Source organism: Podarcis cretensis (genome assembly GCF_951804945.1).
Source record: "Podarcis cretensis genome assembly, chromosome: 6".
In the NCBI taxonomy this organism is placed as follows: Eukaryota; Metazoa; Chordata; class Lepidosauria; order Squamata; family Lacertidae; genus Podarcis; species Podarcis cretensis.
In genome coordinates this window covers 35,824,158-35,849,372 of record NC_137175.1, presented here as the reverse complement: position 1 = coordinate 35,849,372, position 25,215 = coordinate 35,824,158, and the positions used below count along the sequence as shown (strand labels likewise).

General features: G+C 43.6%; 1 protein-coding gene across 4 annotated transcripts in view; it reads right to left on the bottom strand.

Moving 5' to 3' along the window:
• Positions 1-25,215, bottom strand: part of SYT6 (synaptotagmin 6) — a 147,577-nt gene that overhangs the window by 25,193 nt on the left and 97,169 nt on the right. The gene's annotated exons all lie outside the window — the stretch shown is intronic.

Sequence of the window (25,215 nt, the reverse complement as noted above, 5' to 3'; positions counted from 1 at the left end):
TTTAACTCCCACCTCCCCCAAGGCAAGGCAAGGCAAGGCAAGAGGAAGCAAAGTAATACCACTAATACCACTCTGAAAATGGTGACAGGTTGAGAAACTCTGCATTAGGCTTCTGTAACTGCGGAAAAAAATGTGGTGTGAATGGAGTGGATGCCAAGTCACTGTTGGCAGACATGTAGCCATAATTTTGACTATATTTAAATAATCTTCTGGAAGTAAGTTCTGATATCTGCAGTGTTTGCTGGATGGCCATCTGTCAGGAATTCTTTAGCTCTGATTCCCGAATTGCAGAGGGTTTGACTAGATGACCACTGGGCAGATCTGTAGCTAGGTGATCTTGCACCCCTGGCAGAACCGTCCAGATTGCGCCCCTTAGCTCTTCTTTCCACCTCTCCTCCAACCCCCCCTCCACCCATTCAATTCCTCACACACTAATCACTATTTTTATTTATAGACATATATGTCCATAAATATGTCTATTTTGCGCACCCCCTTGCCTGCACCCCTGGCGGGGGCCTTCCTCGCCACCCCCTAGCTACGAGCCCTACAATTCTATGAATCTTCTCATTAACTTAGAACAACTAACTTAGGTGTTCATCTTAAGCTATTCTGAAACAGGAGGAGGAAGAGAAGGGAAGTAGGACCATGCTCTAGGCCAGGCATGTTGAAAGTCCATTTCGGGGGCTTTATCTGGCCCACTGGTCGATTTAATCCGGTCCCCAAGACAGTATATGTCCTGGGGTAAAATTGTAAAAAGAGCTCAACAACTTTGGTTGGCCCTTACGCTTGTTCACTTCATCAAATCTGGCCCTCTTTGAAAAAAGTTTGGGCACCCCTGCTATAGGCCCTGCTGAAAGACCAGCAACTTTTGTCTCCTCTTCTCCTGGAATGACCGCTCCCCGCCTAAAACGGGGGGCGCCCTTTGCATGGACGCGTGCAGCCCCTAGATCTGGAGCAGCTCCAACAGCATAGGCTTGGCTTTGCCTTCCCTCAGGTGGGATACCTGGAGGTCTCCGCCTACCTCAGTCAGTTGTCCAATCCCACCTGGGGGAAGCGTTGCCAAGGAGACCAGGCCAGGTAGGGGAGGGATTACCTGCCCACACAATAGAGGGAGGATCTTACCTGGGAATCCTCACTTGGCTCCAGAGCTTCTCCCACCCTACCCACCCTCAGTTAATGTCTTATTTTGCAGGTTAACTTTTCTTCACAGGTTTTGCAGGTTAACTTTTCTTCACAGGTATGCAGGCGCTGCTACATTAAGGTCGCTGTTTAAGGGCCGGAAAGGAATTTCCCTGCATTGGCAGGTTTCGCCTTTCCCGTAGCAAAACGTCACAACTTTGGTGGTATCAGGCCTTGGGCGGAATCCTTTAGTCCATCTTCCTCTTTGCGGCGGCAATACCAGGGTTCCCCGTTAAAGGGGTTTCTGAAGGGAGGCTTTGACCATACGCCGAAAGGTCATCATTGCTCTCCCCTGTGGCGGCGGCGTAACGGGGGCGGATATCTCTGCTTGAACATATGCTCTCCAGAGCCGGCCCATCCCCCCCCCACATACTGGATAACCCTGATGCTCCCTAGGTCCCCGGCTGGGGACTGGGGAGGGAGAACGCCCAATGCCTGAGCCAAGGTCTACCCACATTTGAAATTTAATAAAGTTGTGGCCAATTTAATCCCATAGCACGTTGTCTTGAGTCATTATTCCACATGACGGGGGGGACCGCGCGGGATCTGGGGACTCCGCCTGTCCACGCAATGGTCTTTCCATTTCAACTGGCTGGTATAAAAACTTCGTAACTAGTGCCTGATCATTCTCCCCATCACCCCTTCCCATCCCCTTATCTTTTGTGTGATGTCTTTTAAGCCTGAAGGCAGGCTTATCACTAAACTTGGTAAGCCACCTTTTTTAAGGGGGGGGGGAGGTTCTTTACTGGGGTAAAAATCCTCCAGATAAATAATTACAGGAGAAAAATAATTGTTCTAAAAAGCAAACAATACTTTATTCATTTTCACGAGATGCACATGTGTTGTAACCGGCATCATCTGATGTGGGGCTTTCAGAGCAGGGGCTGGTCTGTACTGGTGTTGGTAGGGCAGAAAGCAGGAAGGCGAACAGTATGTGGAGCCATAGCAAATGGCGTGTGGAGCCCCTTTCCCTTCTACAGTTCTACAAAAGCAATGCTGAGTCTAAGGGGGAGGAAGCTGACAGGCAGTGCCACCCGCTGCCCTGGTTTTAAAAAGTTGGGTAGGTGGGCACTTGATGGAGGTACATTCGCCCTAATGGACTGGCCTCCAGGGTGCTTTTAGCTCTCCTCCCAACACGCAACAAGGAATGTTTCTTTTAAAATGGGACTAGTCACCTGCAGCTTTTACAAACATTTATAAATGATTAATTTTTTTAAAAAAAACACATTTAAACTTCTGCTGCCCAATTAACTGGAGGAGAAACATTTTTGGTCTGTCAAAAAGTTTTAAGAGTGATTAATCTATTCAATTAAAACACTAAATGATGTAGCCCTTTTAAGAAACACTACACAAATAATCTGTTTATAAAAAGGACAGCTCCCAGGGTTCCATCACCGGCTAGGGCAAGGGTGGAAGATATTTTTGGCCCAGCAAGCCAGATCCCAGTGCTATCATCAGCACTGATTTTGGGCAACATCGTGCTGATTTTGGGTGAGATCTTGCCTCAAATAAATTTGAGATCTTGTACCCAATTTCAGGTGAGCTCTCACCCAAAATGGACACAGTCCATTTTGGTGCTTCTCCACCACTGGTGGAGGCAGCAGGGCATCTGTAAGTGTGCTGCCTGCAGGGCTTCTGCCGCCTGAAGCAGTGGCCTCACCCTGCCTAATGGCTGGGCCGATTCTGGCTCATGTCCTCTTTGCGGGCTTCATTGACATCTGATTGGCCACTATGAGAACAGGATGCTAGACTGGATCCAGAAGGCCTCTTCTTCTATGTTCTTATCTCAAACAAACTGAACTATCATAGAAAATGCAAACTTAAGCCAACAAACCACCCCACCTTGCCGTATCATTGTTGCTCCTTCTACAAGGTGGCACCATGAAATATATGATTAGAGGTATATTTTCCAACCCACAATGGGCAATTTCAGTTCTAAAATAATCTCCTTTGTCCTCTCCTTGCTCACCTATCTATTTACTTGTCACACCTCTACCAAGTAGGAATGTGCTGTAAAAATGACCTTTGCAGGTGTTCTGGCACCCTCAACCCATCATTGTACCTCTGCTAAACACCAGAGAATGCCTGATGCATGTCAAATGTGGCTTAAAATAACTAGGATTAATTAGGGGGTTTCATCATATCTGCATGTGTGCCCTCATGGAAGCAGGTCAATATTTAGCCTTTGCTTCCCAAGGAAACGTTTTGCAGATTACTGACAAGGTCAGAATTGCTAAGTGATGAGTGACCTACGTTCACAAACTCTCCCTGAGATGACAGAAACTGGGTTTTGCTGCAACTTCCTGCAAAAGCTACCTGTGTTATACCTTTAAAGAGTACAGTGGTGCCCCGCAAGACGAACGCCTCGCAAGACGGAAAACCCACTAGACGAAAGGGTTTTCCGTTTTGGAGGCGCTTCGCAAAACAATTTTCCCTATGGGCTTGCTTCGCAAGATGAAAATGTCTTGCAAGTTCCTGCGGGGTTTTTTTCCCCTTTCCCCCCCTTTTCCTAAGCCCTAAGCCGCTTATCAGCTGATCCGCTAAAAGCCGCTAAACCACTAATAGCGCTAATCCGCTAAGCTGTCAATGGGCTTGCTTCGCAAGACGAAAAAAACGCTATACGAAGAGCCTCACGGAACGGATTAATTTCGTCTTGCGAGGCACCACTGTACTTTGAAAATGGAACTTTATTCGATGTTTCCACAAAAGATGTTATGCCTCCTCCTTGAGAGGTGCAGAGGGTGGCAACACGAGAACGGGCCTTCTCTGCAGTGGCTCCCCGTCTGTGGAATGCTCTCCCCAGGGAAGTTTGCCTGGCGTCTTCATTACTCACACTTAGGCACCAGGCAAAAATGTTCCTTTTTAACCAGGCCTTTGGTCAATCTGTTTGATATCCTATACCCTTTTAAAATATGGCTCTTTTCTGGGTGGGTGTGGGTGTTATTGGGTTGTTTTTATTTTGATCACATATGTTGCGATCTTTTCTGTAAACCGCCCTGAGACCTCCAGGTATAGGTTGGTATATAAACTCAATAAATGATGATGAAGATGGATTTCAGGAACAAGAAAAGGCATGGGGCATCTCTTTGGAATGCTGAGGAAGAGATCTGGACAAGATTGTGTTCTTCTAAGCTTCCTCTATCTCTAAAAGCTTTTCCGTTTTTGTTTTCTTCACAATTGGAATGGGATGGTTCATTGTGGCCTTGCAATAGTATGATAGGTTATGCTATGACTGCTGTGGAGAACCATTTAAGTGAGGTCTTCTCTATACCTCTAGGTGGCACCATAGAACTTTTCTCATATGCGCTGTCTCTTTCTCCGGCAAACTCAAGAGTGAGGCTGGGACCTCCTGGATGGCTATCTCATGAGATATTAAAGCATCATCTTTGCCACCACTATTCCTCATAAAGATTGCTTCACAAACAAGATTTCTCATAAGTCATCGATTCAGAAATTTCAACCAGATGCTACTATCACACCAGCGTGATAAACACACCTTGAAGATGACCAATCAAGAATAAAATAGCAGCCATCCCATAGACATTTTCCCTTCTCCACTTGGGGGTGAATATTAGGCACAAGTGTCTAGTAAAAGGAACATGGAAACGGATACAGCAGCTTTATTGTCCAGACTCTTCACACTCATCTCATTAACTTCACAACTCCTTAAATGTTTCTGCATGTGTGACTCAAAATTGCCTTTGGCCTAAATGGGTTTTGTAATGCAAATGGACAACCTATGCTGAGGCTAATGTACATTTTATTTCTCTTCTGTGTGCTATACCATATTAACCAGATGCACATGTAACACACAAAATGCAAGAGAGACTCAAAGGCACATCTAACTTCCATGTGTGATAACTTATTGAGAAGAGTGCTGTTTACTGTGCTTGGCTGCCAGAATGAGACGTACTAGATCTCAGATCTTTCCCACCCCTTGTCTCTAACCTTGGAACTTGGTTTATGGAGGCAAGTTTTGAAAATTCAGGGATAAAGAAAATGGGGCTTCGGACACATTCAGTTGCAGTGCCATTATTTTCAGTCTTCCAAGCATGGTGTTGAAACCAAGTTAGAGTTCCGAAAACACACACTCTATAATGGCAGACCTGAAGCATTTTGATCATAAAAATTATCCCAAGCAGTAGCCATTGGACTGCATCTACTCTGGGGCTTTGGTTATCCAACTTTTCTAGGATGCGACAGTGGGTGTGTGAATGTGCAGACAAACAACAACAACATTATTTACTTGCATTATATATGATCATGTTCAGACTGCAATCTGACTGTACTATGCGAATAAGGTAAGAGGCAAAGTTTTCCACAAGCAGCTTAGAATTTCATGAAATACACATAGAAAGAGAAGAGAAAACAGATTGGGGTGATGCAACACACATCAGTGGCAGGGAACCCCTGACCTGAACCCTGATTTCTCAGTATTCAGTATTTGCAAAACATTGTGACTGAATTGCAATGACCCTTGTGGTCCCTTCCAATTCTACAATTCTATGAAATCATTCTCTTTGATAGGAAGTTAAACCTGTCAGTCACAAGAGAGCTCTCCCTCCCCCCCTCTTCCCACCCTTGTGTTTCAATTTTTGCAGACACACTGCACAACTTTTTTTTAAAAAAAACCCTGCATCGCTCCAAATCATTTCAGGGCACTTTGGAGAGGCCCCCCTGTGGCTTGGACAAGCCCCCAAATCTGTGCAAAGTGGTCCAGCTTTGTTCTTGATTTGGGAGACATCGAAATCTGATGCACACCCCTCAGACTGGAGGCTGAAAATTCTAATTTCTTTACAGGATAACTGGATTGCTCTGGTATACAGTATTTGTTAGCGCATACCCACGTGGTTCAAATTTAGGGGACAGAATGTAATAGCTAGGCTTCTCGGTGTGTGCTGCTGGGCAGAGCCATCCACTACGGAATTCCATCAAATCCTGATGAGAAATACTTGAGCTTAATTGGGACGAGCATGTTAAAGGTTCTGTCTAAGAGATAGCATTCCTGAAACACATCTCATAGCCCAGTGGTGATAGCTGCCAGAGCAGTTCATACCTAATCACTGCTGCAATCAGGCTCTATTATTAATGCCTGGTTATTTCCAGATAACCCTTTGGAAGTGCTGCCAACATGGCATAAGCATAATTTGAGCAACGTTCACCCCTGCCTTCTCCTTCATTTATTGTATGCTACATTTCCTCCCAGAACTAAGGCCAGGAGGGTCTCGACTAATTTAACCAGAGACCTGGGAAAGCATATACCAAGTAGAGAATTGCAAAAGGAGCACACGGTTAGCACCCACTTTAGTTTGATGCCTAGGACCTAGTCATTTCTATATAGTCTTTTCAAACACTCAGCCAATTAGGAGGTGGTGTTATTTTACCAGCTTTCACATAAATTGTAGTTGCTTTGCCACTCAACTGTGTGACAAACATCTAGCCACTTTAATCCAAACCACTTGCTTGGTATAGGTCATGTGAACATAAAACAGAAGAAGACTGGATTTGGAAGTGGGAGACCAAGATTCATATCTTTGCCCAACCACAAAATTGCATTGGTCTGGTTTGGACATAATGCTGAATGATGGTTTAGTGTTATGTGCATGGATTCATGTGCCTGCACTCCCCTGGTGTGGCTGTTAAGATGAAGATTGGAAGCTTTTTGCTTCTGTGTTCAGTTAACCACAGTTTATCAATACATGGGAGCCCTAATCATAACAATGGTTTCGGGAAACGAGCCAACTTCACAAACCACCATCTGAAGTTGGATTGTTTCCCTAAGCCATAATTAAGAGTAAGCAAAGTTTTTCCAGGTTTTGACAGAATGATAAACTGTCATTATGTCAAAAATAGAAGTGAAATCTTCCAATTTTCTCCTTGCAGCTGTACCTGATGACAGAGCAGAGCAGATTAACCCAAGGCTTGTTTACATACTGCTAAACCATAGCAGGGGACATGGGTGGCACTGTGGTCTAAACCACTAAGCTTCTCGGGCTTGCTGATCAGGAGGTCGGCAGTTCAAATCCCCGCAACAGGATGAGCTCTCGTTGCTCAGTCCCAGCTCCTGCCAACCTAGCAGTTCGAAATCACCCCAAAAGTGCAAGTAGATAAATAGGTACCACTCCATTGGGAAAGTAAATGGTGATTCCGTGCGCTGCTCTGGTTTCAGTGTTCTGTTGTGCCAGAAGCAGCTTAGTCATGCAGGCCACATGACCCAGAAAAACTGTCTGCGGAGCGGACAAACACTGGCTCCCTTGGCCTGTAAAGTGAGATGAGTGCCGCAACCCAAGAGTCGTTTGCGACTGGACTTAACTGTCAGGGGTCCTTTACCTTTACCTTTAAACCATAGTTTAGCATTACACCCAAATGCAGTTTCATTTATGCTGCCCTGGGAGTTACATATATAGAGGATAATAAGTTTGAGAAGGGGGAGGGGAGAAATATTTAATTTTTCAGTTATAGTAGCATATACAGTACATGCAGGGATTCAAGTAGCAAAAATTCAAAAACAGAGTTTTCTGTTGAGTTTCTGAGTTATAATCTATTCAGACGTATTTGTACTATGGGGGCGGGAATCATTCCCCCGATGTTTCCAAATATAGGGAAGCTGAGGTTTAGCTCACAAAGGATGAAATATTGCAAAAATCCATATACAGCAGGAGTACACAGTTCCCATTCATACAAGCATAAGCTGGATGCTGGTTCATTGAAAACAAATTTTGAAAGGGCTGCCTGGGTTTTCAGATCAGTGTATGGAAGTGATGAAACGGCAACATTCAACAATAATTGAGATTTAGTGATAAGCATAGATGGAATTATCACCACATTCCAGAGTTATGTGAGCTGGAACCATGCTGCATGAACAGCATATTTCAGATAGCTCACACTTTTCAACACTTGTTATCAATCCACACCTGCACAACACACCTTGCATCAATAGCTTCTGTTTGTCGTTTAAGCCATTGGCTTCCTGTACTATAGAAATTCCAGAATGGCAATCCCGGCCATCACTTGTTAGTATAATTACCTTGGTTTCTTGCTGCTTCTGAAGCCCACAAACCATAATTTATTATTTTCAATGGGATTGGGGGGGGGGAGGAGTAAACCCTGCCCAACATAATTCATCGTAAGACGTAGTACATGCATATCATTTGGATGGCAACATCTATTAACTTGGGGGGGGGCTGGCCCCCTCAAATATTTAATGGGGTGCATGTTAATGGACCTTGGCCCCTAGGAGTTGGCTTTTATGAATGGGATGGAAGCATCCACTTAGAGAGTTTGCATAGTGGCAATAAAGCAATATCCACAGGACTTTATTTATCTGCACTGATAGCCAATAAACTGGGGTACGTGACACAGAGGGAGGTTCATATGATAACAAAGAGAAACACATGCTCCATCAGCAGTTCAACGTTTTTGACAAGACTTCTGAAGAACTGCCTGTTTGGAGCTTCCAGAAGATAATTCCCTTTTAAAAGACTGTTGCTCCTTTCTAATGATGAGAAGAAAAACCGGTTCCAGGACAGTGTTGGAAAGCAGTTTGCTTATTTGGCACCAGCATTTAATTTCTAAGATGAGAAGATCCAGGAATTAGAAGTCTGCTTGGCAGCCACGTCATCTGCCTCTTGAAGACCTTTACTGTAATCCTGAGTCTAGAGGGTCGGGCAGCGGCCATCTCGTGATGCGGGAAGCGAGTTCCACACATGCTCAAGAAACACTTTTTGTTATGATTTCTTCACGTAGCCTGGGATACAGACCCTGGATAGAGACCCTGGTGCTGAGTCCTGGTACCAAGTTCCTTTGGTCATCATTTAGCTGTTTTTACTTGGCATTGGAGGGTAAAAAGAATAACCCTGCAAAAACATGCAGCCATAGTTTTGCCGGTACAATGTCTTACTGGGGATACCATATAGGAAAGAAACATGGCTGACCACAAGGGTCCATGGAGGCAGCCATGTTTCCCACCCCTGCTATATAGGCCAACTGTGGCATGTGAGATGAGCTGCCACCTCTGCACCACCCTCCTGACTGCAGTGGCACTGCAGCTTGCCAGGACTGGGATAGGGTGGGGCAGTGGCAAGGGCAGGGGAAATGCCAGGTTGCCAGCAGTGGAGGGTGGGGGGAAGAAAAGAAAGTCAGACCTTGGAAGTCCAGAACTGGCAGGAATTCCAAAGCAAGCCCACATCTGACCCACACATTAATCCATCAGGTGGCCACTTAGCTGAGCCTGCTTTGTGATTCAGATTCTTCAGAGTCCTCCCCTATCCAAAAGGGCTTTCCTTCATAAGTCTCTCTCCCTTCCAATCTCCCCCTTACCATTTGACCTTCGCTTATTGCATCTCCTGCAAATAAGTTTGATGTTTGCTTGTTTACAATCAAGTGGTGTATAAATTTTATGAAAAAATAAATGAACATGATTCCCCCCAAGTAATTAAGCCAGCAAATGGGACTACTGAGGTCATTTAACAAGCCAGTCCAACTTTTTGGGTGTCTGGCCAATTAGGTCACTCTCTCTACCCCCCACCCCATCAACAGATTGGTAGGGTGGGGGATCAAAGCAAAATAAAGCTGCCAGCACAATAATTGGGGGGGGGGTGTAATCTCATTCAGGCATCTCCCCATTTACACAGAGGTTGTGTTCCAAGGCACTGCACAAGTCAGTAGGACCTGTGCAAGCCTGCCCTCATGTGCACATCAGCAGATGTATACATGCTAGTCACATGTAAATGGGGAGTTGCCGTTGCCTGTGCTTCTCTCCTGTCTCTTTCACTTTCAATAGCCCCTGTAACAGGGAAGATAAAAACTGGGGGAGGGGGAATGTGATGGAGTGGTTGAAACCCTGAATGGAAGCACCACACACTGCAACATTTTGATGCAGGGTCTCACTTGTTTATGGCAGTATTTTTACTTCTAGGGTGAAGAGCGCATGAAATGTCTGCTGGAGTGCAAGAATAATGTGAGCAGCCTTGGGGCACCATGGAGCTTGACTTGGCTGTGGAAGGAGTACAATTTGCTGTTCCACAACAGGCATCAGAATGTCTTGCTCTGGTGAATGTGTCTCTACAGCCAGGGCACTGCTGAAGAAGATATGTTCATCTGTATGCAGCCTCAGCTACTGGTTAACAGAGCTGCCTCTACTCAGGAGAAGTGTGCTGAAGAATGAAGACCCTTTTTTGCTCTCGAGACACAGTTACAGCATATAAGGAACAGAGCATTACCAGAGGAAAAGCTGAACTAGAATATGAATTGTAGCAGATATGGGTATGACCTAGCCAAGGTTAATTGCTTTGAAGTCACCCTGATACAAACGGGAAAGAGAGCTAAGCATGTGCTTAACTCTCCCAGCAAAATTTTATAACCTGATCATGAACAATCAGAAGTCTAGCGAAGCCCAGTTGGAATTCCTTTCTACTTGAAGATGGCAGCCTTAGACATTATTAACTCAGGTTAGATCCTGCCCCTTATTACCCTTATCATGAAAAAGAATAGGAAACACTGCTGACCTAAGTTCAGTGTGGTTCATTTCAGAACAATTCCCAAAGTCATCATGCATCAAAAATATATAGTTAAATCTCTCCTGTATGGATTTCTCTGTATGTGGGTTGCCACTTGGAGTCCTTCTATTATTTAGACCAATTATTTTCAATCTTCCTACCGTCAAGGAACCATTTCCACATTGTTTATTCTTATAGTAGCTATGCCTCTGGAACCATGTTGTGGCAGGGAAGCAGTTTTTGGTGGTTGCAGTTGAACAGCAGCACGTTGGGAAGGGCAAGTACTGTATTCTGTCATTGCATCGGCTCTGAAAATCTGGTTCTGCTTTTCACTGAAAGAATAGGCCAACAGGATTCTTGATGGGCTGAGGTTTTTTAATACACACACACATACACAATTCCATACACTGTGTCATTTGGCCTTGAAGAACTCTTGTATTACAGCAAATTGGATGTGCACGTGCATTCTAGGGTGCATAATGCAGTGGTCCCATATGATATAAGGACACACTCTAGAGTACATCCAGCACTGTCCTACAGCTGCAGATTGAAGGAGAACCTCAGTAATGATGAGCATTGATCAAGAGTACAGTGGTACCTCTAGATGCGAACGGGATCCGTTCCAGAGCCCCGTTTGCATCTAGAAGCAAACGTAACTAGCGATGGCACGTCTGCAGGACGCGCACGCCGCTTTTCACTGCTTCTGCGCATGCGTGTGATGTCATTTTGAGCATCTGTGCATGTGCAAGCAGCGAAACCTGGAAGTAACGCTCTCCGTTACTTCTGGGTTGCCGCGGAGCGCAACTCGAACACGCTCATCCCGAAGCACATTCAACCCGAGGTATGACTGTACATTATTGATCCTGTCCTTGAGGAACCCCTGAAAAGCTTCCAAGGAACATAAGAACATAGGAAGAGCCTGCTGGATTAGGCCAATGGCCCATCTAGTCCAGCATCCTGTTCTCACAGTGGCCAACCAGATTCCTGTGGGAAACCGACAAAAGCAGGATTCGAGAACGAGAGGACTTTCCTCTCCTTTGGTTTCTATCAATTGGTATTTGCAGCCCCAGATGTCCCAGGGATATAGTTTGAAAGTTACTGATTTAAACAGTTGCCTCTGAGTGGTTTTTGTATGTTTGTTAGGAACATAAGAAGAATCCTGCTGGATCAGAGGAAAGGTGTATCTATTCCAGCAGTCTCCTCTCAGAGTGGCCATCCAGGTGCCTATTGGAAGTCCACAAACAGGAAATGAGTGAAATAACACTCTTTGTGAGGAAAAAAAATGGTGGCTATTTTAAATGTGTCCGTGTTTAAATGAACGAATGTACAGAAATGGAACATCCAGGATTCTGCATGTGGAGAGAGAAAGGGGAAATCACATAACTCTAACTCTTGACAATGTCAAGACTGCATCCCAGCCAAGGAATGCACACAGCAGGGAGTCAACTCTTTATTGTCAAAGAGAACACAGCTCTGGAGAACTACGCAAACCAATCTAGTGTCTAGGCAGCTGTTCCCAGGTCTCTGTTCTATGGAGCAGCTGCAGCAACTGGGAGACAACCCTCCCTCCACCAGTTTATGTACCTTCCCTCAATGAGCTGCGCATGTAGCCAGAGCCTAGGCTTGCATGGAAGCTGCTTCTGCTCTTCCTGCTTCAATTCTATGTTCTGGGAAACAGTGGTGCAGGGGACGATGGGGAAGCAATTGAACTTTCATTTGGCTCCAAAATTGGGACAAAGGCAGCACTGAAGCCCTTGGACCAACTCTCTCTCTCTCTCTCTCTCTCTCTCTCTCTCTCTCTCTGTCTCCACATACACATTTCCCTTTGAAATCTGCCTGTAAACATGATATGACAGCCTTAACTTCATACCCCACATGTAGACCAGATTTTAATGGCTCCATCCATTCCTTTCTGCAAGTACAGTCGTGCCTCGCAAGATGAAATTAATTCGTTCCGTGAGTTTTTTCGACTTGCGATTTTTTCGTCTTGCGAAGCATGGATTTTGGAAAAGCTTCAAAAATCACCAAAGTCTTCAAAAACCTCAAAAAAGGCTACCACACCGCGTGCTATAAGTTGCTCCTTGAAGTGAATTCACGGTTTTAAGAAAAAGGAAACAAACTTGCAAGACAAAGGAAACAAACTTGCAAGATGTTTTCATCTTGCGAAGCAAGCCCATAAGGAAATCCGTCTTGCGAAGCAACTCAAAAAACGAAAAACCCTTTCGTTTTGCGAGTTTTTCGTCTTCCGAGGCATTCGTCTTGCGAGGTACCACTGTAGACATTTATAGGCCTGAGGGCACAATGGCTGCATAGTTTAAACCAGAGTAGTACAATATATGCTGCAAATGCAATCATAGCCTAAGTAGGCAGGATTAATACATGCAGCAAATTGTTGAATGGTTTCTTTAAATGTAAAGGTTCATCATTGTTCCACCTAATGTGTATGTCTTTAAGGGGCCAGAGCAAGGGCCAGAGCAAGATAACGAGACCCAGCTTTACAGCTGTGAAACATAGCAGGTGCTGCCGAGTTGCATTGATTAAGGTGTGTCAGCATTTGCATGTAGTATATAAGGAGCAGCACCTAGCTCTCCCATTACCCTGGGGGTTGGGTTGGTGGTTGGGTCTGGTTTGTTGTTAATGTATTTAGTGTATAAGGAGTTTTTGTTTTTTGTAATTAAAACCTTGCTTAAGTTATTTTTGAGTCCCTTTCTTTTTAATGCATGGTCTCCCCAGCAAGCTCTCTGCAGCGCTACCATACTGCAAATAGCCAACATCTTTGGTTATGGGCCCAGCTGCTGAGTGGATGACTGCATATTTTTGGACTCTGAGAAAGGTTTGAAAACTCCTTCTCCTGTTAGTGTTGTTTTTGTGGGTCTGGAAGATTTCCAGAATGGTTGACCGGGTTCCTGAAGCTGAGAAGGCTCTGGTCTTCCCACAGCTAACAGATGAGAACTATAGTTTATGGTCTTTTCGGGTAGAGGCGCTTTTGACCTCTAGGGAATTATGGACCTATGTAACTGAAGACCCTCCTGACCCTGTAACTAATGCTTGGTCGAAAGGAGATGCTAAAGCCAGGGCGATAATTAATTTGGCAGTCAGCGACCAGCAAGTAGTTTATATAAGAAATAAGAAAACTGCCAAAGAAATGTGGGACAGTCTTGCAGCAGTGCATGTTAGAAAAGAGTCAGCGTCTGCATTGACGTTTTTCAAGCAGTTGTACCAGACTAAGTTGCAGCCTGGTGGTGATTTGGCAGCACACTTGAGACGTCTGGAGGCAATACGCAGCGAATTAATTCGAAGGGACATGGACATACCTGATATTCAGTATGTTTTTATCATTCTTTGTTCCCTTAACGAGGACTTTGATGGTATAGCTAGCCAGATATCTGCCGTTCCACCAGCACAATTAACTGTGGAAGGGGTGATGGCAAGATTAATGGGCGAGTTGGATAGAAGGGAGGCTTGTGCCATAAGCACTCCTATTTCCAGAAGTAATGAGGAACGCCATATGCAAACTTGTGGTGATGCGACTGCATTTAAAGCTGCAAAGCGTTGTTGGTTCTGCAATAAGCAAGGACATTTTGCAAAGGACTGCAGATCCAAAAGAAAGCAAAGTACTCCTAAGCCTGTTTCTGTTCGTCAGTCACGGTTGTCAGCCCAGCAGTCGACATCGTACCGTAAAGACAGAAACGAGCCGCGAGCTTTTCACGCTCGGACTGCAGATCATAAAAGAATTAAAGGTGCCAAGTGGAAGTCTTTTATTGTGGACTCAGGAGCCTCTCACCACGTTTGCAACGATCGAAGTTTCTTTATTTCTTTCGAAGAGGAAATTGGTAATGTACATTTAGCTAATTCACAAGTCTTGCAGTCGCTTGGCAGGGGTACTGTTAAACTTGACTCTTTAAACATTACAATAGCAAACTGCATATACTGCCCATCAGTGGACAATTTATTATCAGTAAGGTGTTTTGCTCATCAAGGCATAAGTGTGCGTTTCTTAAATTCAATGTGTGAGTTTTTTGAGGGGAACAAACGTCTATTGTATGCCCGGGACTCTGATGGTTTATATAGACTGTATTTTCGCACCTACTCCCAATCGCCTATAAATTGCAGAGCAGCACAGTCAAGCCAGGGGTTGAGGAATGTAAGGCCTCATTCCGGGTGTGTCCATGAGGCGCACAGAATTCTGGGACACTTGAATTTTGCTGATGTAATTAAGACAAAGAATATTGTTAATGGCCTCAACTTAAAACCATGTAAATTCTTTATGCAATGTTTATCTTGTTGCAAGAATAAGATTAAGGTTGCACGCAAGGGTAGGTGCTCAGATAGGAAAGTAACTGAGCCATTTGAACGTGTACATTGTGACTTAGTTGGGCCACTCCCACCATCATTAGGAGGTTCTAAGTACTGGCTTACCCTGATAGACCAGTATAGTAGATACTGTTGGACTTATGAAATAGCCGAAAAGTCACAAGCATTTGAGAAGTACAAAGTTTTTTGCAACTGGGTAAAAACGCACTTTAACAAACCAATTAAGAACCTGTTTTCTGACCGGGGCGGGGAATTTGTTTCTGAGGATTTTGAGAAATTCCTGGAAGCGCAGGGGACTACTCATGAGTTATCTTGCCCCCGAAGTCCCTGGCAAAATGGGCTTGTTGAAGTTGTGCAGCGTGACTTGCAGGCAGGGGTTAAAACTTATCTGCACGATGCTAGTCTGCCCAAAGACTTTTGGGCTGAAGCGCTTAATGCATTTTGTTATGTTAGAAATCGCAGTTATCATTCTGATTTAGATGTCACCCCCTATGAGAAGCTGTTTAAAAAACGCCCTAATCTGAAATACCTACGCATTTGGGGTTCAGATGTAATTATGCATTACCCTGCTAAGCAGAAACTGGGTGAGCGTAGTGTTCAGGGAAAATTAATGGGCTACCAGCAGGGGGCGTACAGAATTTACATACCAGCAACTGGCAAATTTCATATTACCAGAAGCATGATACAAACTATAAATTGGAATGGAGTTGCTGTTTTCCAAGATACTGACGGTATAGATAGTACTGAGGAAGAAGAGGAAGAAGCAGCAGCAGCAGGAAATGGTGATTCTGAATTAATGGAAAAAGACAAAAAGCCTGTTGAATCTGATAATTTGTTTGATTTAAAGTCACAGGCACCTGAGGGGAGGTTAGATTCTCTTGATTTTTCTGACCGTGAGCTTAGCCTACAGGCACCTCTTCAGTCTGACAATGATGATTTACAACCTGAAACTAGTGGTTCCCTTAGTCCTATTAAGTCTGAGGAGTCTGACTCTCCTTCCGGACTGAGACGTTCAGATAGAAAGAGGCAGAAGCCACAACGATTTGCAGATGAACATTTTAATACTGTGTATGCCAATAAGGCGGTTTTTGAGCCAAAAAGCTACAATGATGTTCAGAATTTACCTAAGCACCAAGCTGCAAATTGGTATAAAGCTATGAACTCTGAGATAGCTTCTTTAAAAGAGCATAACACTTGGTCTCTTGTACCACAAACCCCAGATATGAGACTTATTGATTCAAAATGGGTTTATAGAGTTAAAATGAACGACAAAAATGAAGTTGTAAGGTACAAAACAAGATTAGTTGCTAGGGGTTTTCAACAAATTCCAGGCGAAGATTATGATTTGTGTTATTCACCAAGTGTAAAATATGAAACAGTTAAGCTTTTGTTAAAAGATGCATCACAACGTGGACATTCTGTTTATCACCTAGATATAAAAACTGCATATTTGTTTGCAGATTTAAAAGAACAAATTTTTATGCGTGTCCCTGAAGGCATAGAAGGTTTGGTATGCTGAAGGTTTGGTATGCAAATTAAATAAATCCCTTTATGGTTTGCACCAAAGTGGAAGGAATTGGCACCAAACTTTAGCAAAAGAATTGCTGGATATTGGTTTTTCACAAGGAAAGGCAGACAATTGTGTGTTTATAAAGGAAAGGGCAAACTCTGTAACAAAAATATGTGTGTATGTAGATGACGTGTTAATTTCTACAAAAACTAAACAGGAATATGAAGAGGTAGTTTCACAGTTACAGAAGAAATTTGATGTGGTGGAATTAGGCATAGCTAAAAATTACTTATCCATGCAAATTGAGAAAGGCAAAAATGGATCTTTTCTGGTTCATCAAACTGCAAAAATTGATGATCTTGTTGAAATGCTACGTTTAGAAAATGCAAATGGGAAGGAAACGCCTATGGTGTGTGGTTTCACCTTTACAGGTGAAGATAAGCCATTCCCTAACAAAACTTTGTATCGTTCTGCTATAGGCAAGCTAAATTTCATTCAAAGAATCTCAAGACCAGATATAACTTATGCTTTTCACTTTCTGGCAAAATTTGTGGAAAAGCCCACTACACAATGTTTCTCTGCTCTTAAGAGAGTGGTAATGTACCTTAAACATACCAAACATTATAGGTTGCAGTTTACATCAAGTATTGACAAAGGTTTTGAAATTTTCTGCGATGCATCTCATGCAGTGGAACAAAATAATTGCAGGGGGGGTGTCTGGTATGGTGTTTTGTTATAACAGTTGTCCATTTGAATGGAAGTCCCAGACACAAACCATTATTTGTCTCTCCACAACAGAGAGTGAATTATGTGCATGCGTTCAGGCCACTCGTGATATAGAATGGTATCTGCAAGTATTTGCAGACCTACAGATGCAAGTAACACTACCAGTAAAAGTTTACCTTGATTCCCAGAGCGGCCTTGCTATCCTGTGCTCAGAGACCAATACGCAGCGCACTAGAGTCTTAAGGTTACGTTTGCAGTTTGTAAAGAAACTAATTGCTGACGAAATGATTGTATTTGAATATGTCCCAGGTGATAATCAAATTGCGGACATTTTTACAAAAGCACTTCCAAAGGTTACACATGAAAAACATGTACAAAGTATGCTTTATGTTTTTGTTACACAATGATGAACCGCAGGGGAAATGTTGAATGGTTTCTTTAAATGTAAAGGTTCATCATTGTTCCACCTAATGTGTATGTCTTTAAGGGGCCAGAGCAAGATAACGAGACCCAGCTTTACAGCTGTGAAACATAGCAGGTGCTGCCGAGTTGCATTGATTAAGGTGTGTCAGCATTTGCATGTAGTATATAAGGAGCAGCACCTAGCTCTCCCATTACCCTGGGGGTTGGGTTGGTGGTTGGGTCTGGTTTGTTGTTAATGTATTTAGTGTATAAGGAGTTTTTGTTTTTTGTAATTAAAACCTTGCTTAAGTTATTTTTGAGTCCCTTTCTTTTTAATGCATGGTCTCCCCAGCAAGCTCTCTGCAGCGCTACCATACTGCAAATAGCCAACACAAATATCCTTGTTTTGCTTCTAATAAACCTGCTCAGTGTAGAAAAAGGAGCTGTGTTTATAAGGCAGCTGGCTGCAAATCGAGCTGTTGAGAGCTGTTGCCAAACCTGTGTTATTTGCAGCTCCACCAGATAAATCTCTTTGCCGTTTCCCTAAGAATAATAATTGAGCCAACAGGCTAAGAAGAGGACTGCTGTGAGTAATATTCCTTCTCAGTGACCATCTGGCTCCCAGGGGCTTTCAAATTGGTATTAAGAAGAATTGCAGAAACCTGGGCAAGATTTATACATGAACTTTTAAAGAAACGTGGTCAGTAAATCACAGAATTATCAGAATGCCCTTTAAAGGCCTGTAGGGGCAAATCCCACACTCACCCACTCCCATTCCCAAATGGGCAAGTGTCATCCATTTTCTCCCTCACAAGACTAGTCAGCACAGGAAGTTACTCCTTACTCTTTCACCATTTGTCTCGTCAGGCCTCTTGTTTGTCTCCAGTTTTTAGAAGCACATAATACTGCTCACCCCAAAAGATTGTGGAGAGTGATTGGCTACTCTTTGCAGAATGCTTTGAAACACTATAAAATATGTGTGAAATGGTGAGGCATTTGGGAATCTCTAACAGAAAGTTATGATTAAATGTTTTGCAGGGTTGGATTCTATTCAGTTTTCCTGAAATGGGCCTGCATCATTTGTTGCAGTTTCTTCAAGCAGAGGTGGGGGATATTTTTCAGCCCAAGGACTGCATTCTGTTCTGGGTAACCTTCGGGGGGGAGGTCACATGTCAGTGGTAGCAGGGCCAAGGGCTAAGCAATGAATATCAATTCTCCATTTACACAGAAGGCTAGTTTCTGCACATATTTGCAGGCAAGTAAGAAGCGGATGGCGCTGTGGGTTAAACCACAGAGCCTAAGGCTTGCCAATCAGAAGGTTGGCAGTTCGTATCCCTGCGGCGGGGTGAGCTCCCGTTGCTTGGTCCCTGCTCCTGCCAACCTAGGAGTAGGTACCACTATGGTGGGAAGGTAAACAGCATTTCCGTGCGCTGCTCTGGTTCTCCAGAAAGCAGCTTAGTCATGCTGCCCACATGACCCAGAAGTTGTACGCCAGTTCCCCAGCCAGTAAAGCGAGATGAGCACCGCAACCCCAGAGTCGTCCGCGACTGGACCTAACGGTCAGGGGTCCCTTTAAGAAGCAAGTAAGAAGAATCCCCGCGACAGGGTGAGCTCCCATTGCTCAGTCCCAGCTCCTGCCAACCTTGCAGTTCAAAAGCATGCCAAAAAGTGCAAGTAGATAAACAGGTACCGCTCCGGCAGGAAGGTAAACGGCGTTTCTGTGCGTTGCTCTGGTTTGCCAGAAGTGGTTTAGTCATGCTGGCCATATGACCCAGAAGCTGTCTGTGGACAAACGCTGGCTCCCTCAGCCTATAGAGCGAGATAAGCGCGCAACCCCAGAGTTGTCCGCGACTGGACCTAACTGTCAGGGGTACCTTTACCTTTACGTTTTAGAAGATTTTTCAGCCAGGCCAAAACACTTGAGGTGTCGGTGTGTGCAAAGTAGAGCTGGTGAAGGATGCAATTACGAGAGAAGGTGTATGGCCTTGAGAAAATCCTGAGGACCAGACAGAGATGCCTAGAGGGTCACATTTGGTCCACTGACTTGATGTTTACCTTGACAGCCAGGTCCTTTAGACTGCCTGGCATGAGATGTCTCTAGGGAGGGAATACCTGGGGCACTTAGAGAGCTGGAGTAGTCTAATAGGTAGAGAATTGAACTTAGTTCTGTGTTATGGCCACGAATCAGATCTCCATGGAGGCAAAGTGCTCTGGCAACTGCAGCTCTACAGAAGAGATGGATACATACCGTGGTCCATCCCATGTGGACCCCCTTCCTAGAGCCTAAGGCAGAGCTTTCCAAACTGTGTGTAGTGACATGTTAGTGTGTCAGCTGCAGTGCGTAGGTGTGTCACATGAACACTCCCTAAGCTCTTCCTGGGGCTGGAAAGGAGCTAGCTTAAACTCCAGTTTGCTAGTAAAACTGAATTACTGTATCACGAAATGATGCATGTCTAAAAATTGTGCCGCCAACATGAAAAGTTTGAAAAGCTTTGGCCCAAGGAGATACCTCTGTTGCCAGAATCTGATGATCTTGAGAACCCTGAGGAGAGATCCTCACAGTTGAAACCCATTACTTTGAAGGAGTCAACAGCTGCAGAAGGAGGCATTGGCCTTCTGGAGGTGGGGATTCTAGTCAATAGCTACATAGCCCTGCTATAAAATTCAGTCATTGCTTCTTGCTGAGACAACTTGGATGTTTAGCTCATAGTTGGAGCACTATCCATGGTGCTGAACATGCACCTTGATCTCCAGGGTGCCAACTTTTGGATTGCCCTGCCTTACAACCTTGCTGTACTGTCTGTTTGTGGAACCAGGAACTATTGACCACCCATTGCTTCGACTATCGCCCCATGGATCTCCATGGATCCTGATATTCTGGAAGACCTTGTTCCAAGCCCCACCCATGCAATTAATTCATTCTGCAGCGTTGGGGAAATCATTAGGATTGTGCAGATGTTACTTCTGAAGAGACTGAATGTGCAGACATAGGAACTAAGAGGTTGCCTTATACAGAGTCAGACCATCAGTTCATCTAGCTCAGTACAATTCTACACTGACTTGGGAAGGGCTGTTGCATGCAGAAGGTCCTGGTTTCAGTACCTAACAAGCTAGAAGTAGTTTATGAAATGAACATATAACACCACTCTTTTTGAACCTTTTGGCAACCGTGACCTGCTATATCTAGCAAATACCTAAACACTCCAAAATCAATGTTAAGTTGCACTCTATTATATATTTTTTCCATGCTGCTAAGCAATTAAGAAAACATCCTTCTATAATAGTTGATGATCTCTGATTTTACATTTTAATGTGGTTTTTAATGTACTGTATATATGTATGGATGTTGTAAACTTCTTTAACCTTTTTATGAAATAGTGATATGCAAATATTTTACATACATACATGTTTGTTCATATAACTGGAGAAACTCAGGACTAAACTAGATGTTATATGCTGCTTCCCTAAGCCCAATCATTACAAGCATGCATGAAAGGACTAAGATATTACATGCATCTTTGTATACTGCGTAAACTTGCCCACAGCCGTGTCATTTTCAGCCTGGCTGAGGAGTGCCTTTCTTGCTCCAGAAAGCAAAACTGTCTCCATAGGCAGAATGTGCACTGGCAATGCTCATGTCCATTTATTTGGAAATTGCAATACTTTTCAAAGATACAGATTGGCTTTATTTATTCTGAAAGTGCATCCCAGCAACATGAATTAGAAAGGAAAAAGAGAACCATGCTGTCACCAGAAAAGGGGATAAAAAGATGAATTGAATCAAATGCATTCTGAAAAGTGTAATCTAATAATACCTAGATAGAATTCGGTGATCTGGGCTATAAGAGGAAGAACAGAATGCATTATTTCATATTTCACTTTTTGACCTTCTGATTTGTGAATATATGAATCTTCAAGAAGCTCAATCTAATGGGCACAGCCAAAAGTCTTTGGATGGGGAGATGAGCAATGCTTTCTAGACACCACACACTTGAAAGTGTCAATCACTTCTCCTACCTGGGTAGTTATCTTTCCACACGGGCCGACATTGGTGCCAAAATCCAGCACTGCCTGAGCTCTGAGAGTGCAGCTTTCTCCTGATTGAAGTGCAGAGTGTTTGAGGATCAGGACATTTGCAGGGAAACCAAAATGCTTGTTTACAAAGCTATTGTACTACCAACCTTACTATATGCTTGTGAAACATGGACCACTTATAAACAGCATATACAACTCCTCGAAAGAATCCATTAACGGTGTCTCCAAAAAATTTTACATATCACTTGGGTAGACAGGTGAACTAATTCCAGTCTACTGGAATAAGCAAAGATCGCCAGTGTCGAAGCAATGATTCTTCAACATCAACTTTGTTGGACTGGTCATGTTGTGTGGATGCATGATTATTGTCTTCAAAAGCAACTACGCTACTCCGAACTTTAAAATGGTAAGCATAATGCTGGCGGTCAACAAAAAAGGTTTAAAGACTCTCTCTTTCTAACAAAATGTAGTAGAAACACTGGCAATTGGGAAACACTGGTCTGCGAGTGCACCAATTGGAGAACAGCCTTTACCAAAGGTGTCATGGACTTTGAAGACACTCAAACTCAGGATGAAAGGGAGAAACGTGCTAAGTGGAAGGCACATTTCACAAACTCTCATCATGATCAACTCCTGCCCAGAAACCTTTGTCCCCAGCATGGAAGGACATGTGGATCCAGAATTGGCCTCCACAGTCATTTATGGACTCACTGTTAAGATTGTGTTCTACTATGTGTGATTGAAGAAGAAGAAGAAGAAGAAGAAGAAGAAGAAGAAGAATTTCAATCACATAGTTCTTCTAATGAGGTGTGCCCTCCTCTCCTTTAGGTGGCAGATACAAACTGCTGGTTTTTTCCATTATACACGAATTGCTGGTGCATAAGGAGAATCTTATCACTATGGAATAAGGTAAAAATCTGAATTCAGTTATACTACTGAAGTGGAAAGAAAATCTGGCCACAGCCCCTCTTCAACTATGTTAGGGTTGGCAGCAAGATGTGCCCTGACCTTACCAGTGTCACCAAGTCTGCCACTCAAATCTCTCCTGCAAAAGCTAGTGTTGGCCATTCTCAGTACAACAGTTTTGCAATACCTGAAAGCTTGAATATTCACTATCCAAAGCAGGTTAATGACAGGCTACTGTGTAAATAAATAAATAAATAAAACGCTCAACCTTTACAATATATGTAGTAACTCCTTTTGTCTGACCTAACACACATACACTGTAGGCAATCTCACATACACTGTGAGATTGATTACCTATCACAAATGAGTACCAGCATCAGGTCATGTTATCATACTGCCTCATTTGTTCCCTTTAAATGTTTGCACAGAAGTAGGAAGGTGAGGTGCGATTTCCATAGAAAGCATATTTTGAAATATGTTTTCTGCTTGATGAGGTTTCAGGCCTCCTAAATATCTGTTCTTTCACGATTCTCAAAGCAGTGATTGCACATGAAATTGAGTCTTTATAGACTGGAGGGGAAAATATATATTTGTGTTTTTTGAACAGAGCATACAATGGGAAGAGTATTGATATGCAAGGCAGCTGGCAACAGAATTTTCTGTAAGCAGCCATCAGAGATTCAATCTTCCCAGTCTCATTCAGGCTAGCACAGCAAAGAGCATATGTTTCATTGTAGTTTTCAGGCAACCTTCTTTCCCTGCTGCACATCCATATTTATGGCCCCCCAAATTCACTTAATTTAATTTAATTTAATGAGAATTTATCACCTCAGTTAAGGCATATGTTTTCAGTACAGCTGGATATGCTTTAAGCAAATCTGATATTTTATGAAAGAGATGAAGAAAACAGAAAGACTGGCAGCGAATTATACACTGATATGCATGTATTTCCATTACTGCAGTGCTGGGGAGCCTCTGGCCCACCTCAGATATTGTTGGACTGTAACTCCCATCAGTCCCAGTCATTGTGTCAGGCATAATAGGAGTTGAAATCTAACAAACATCTAGAATGGGGTAGACAATGTGGTGCCCTCCAGATGTTGCTGGACTACAAGACACATCATCCCTAATCACTCGGCAAACTGGCTGGGACGGATAGGAGTTGAAGGCCAACAAGATCTGGAAGCCCACCAGTTCCTTAGCCTAGGATTCCTGAATTGTTTATGATAATACAAGCTCACGTCAAAGTGCTTGGTAGCTGCCCCTCAAGTTACCACTAATATATTGACTGCAAAGAGATGACTGATTGTGATCACAAAATGGCACCTCTCTGCAGATCATCTCCCCTCTCATTCTTTACCTAATACAACTTTTTCTGCTTGGATATCAGGTCATTATCGAAACTCAACATGTCGCCGGCAGACAGAATTTGCTGTATGTCTTCCATTACCTTTGCCTTCTTTTCCTTTCTCAACATCAGTCCCCAGTCTTAGCAAGTGGGCATTATCTCTGATCGCTTTTTGTGAGTTCTCTCTTTAATATTTTTAAACTTACAGTGCAATCCTATGCCTGCCTCCTCAGAAATAAGTCCCCTTAAAGTTCAGTGGGGTTTACAGTGCAATTCCAACCATTCCTCATTTGGATGGTTGAGGGGTTAGGATACTGCATAGGATACTGCGTAGTCCCCTCTCTGCTGGCCTCTCTTGGTAGAGAGGCATGCCACCTACTGGGTGGGGAGGCATTGCAGTAGAGGCACCACCTTTGCTTATTGTTTTACCACTACACCACCTGGAGCTGGAGAAGCAAAACATCAGAAAAAGGACACCCACACCCTGCATCTTCCTGCATCCTGGCCAGAGGGAGTTGACAGGGTTTAGGGATCCAGCACTCTACTCTGCCAGGGTTAGGATTGTTCTGCTTGTCCCAGGGAAATGTGTACAAAATTGCAATCTGAGTTCTGTCTTGTCTACTGATCGCACTAAAACCCTTATTCAGACCCTCATGCTATATTTTTTACATCACATTATTAAAATGTATTTCACCTTAAACCTATTATCTCTGCTCTCAACTCTCCTCCTTGCTTAATTTTTTTCTTCCCACTTTAATTATCTTACAATTCTTCACTGTTATGTTATCTGATATCTTCCTCTTCACTGCTTTCCTCTAGTATTTCATATTATATAGCAGTTTCTTCTAACCTTTATGTCTCGTCTTCATCATACTTTCTGTTCTTATCTGTCTTCATAGCTTCTCTCTGTTCCCTTTGGTCCTGCTGTTAATTGCCTTTTAGTAAGGCACACCCTTGTGCTTGTTTCTCATCGATGTGCTTTTGCTCTCGCAACTCATCATGCATGGAATGCTTGTCCTTCAGATATTTGTCCACAACAGCAGTGATGTGCTGGGGTAGAGACACAGGGTTATCCTCCCAACACAACTTACCAGGACAGGGCTGGGGTAGGGTAACGGTAAACTGAGAGCTGCACAGATGCACTAGCAGAGTCAATCTGATGCTCCCACTGGTGCATCTTTGCAGGCCAAAATTACCACCACCATGCCTCACCCCAGCCCCACCCAGGGAATGAACAGGTACAGCTGAAGGGATGCATACAGTGTTCTCTGTTTGCTAGCACAAGGGCTCTTGTGCTA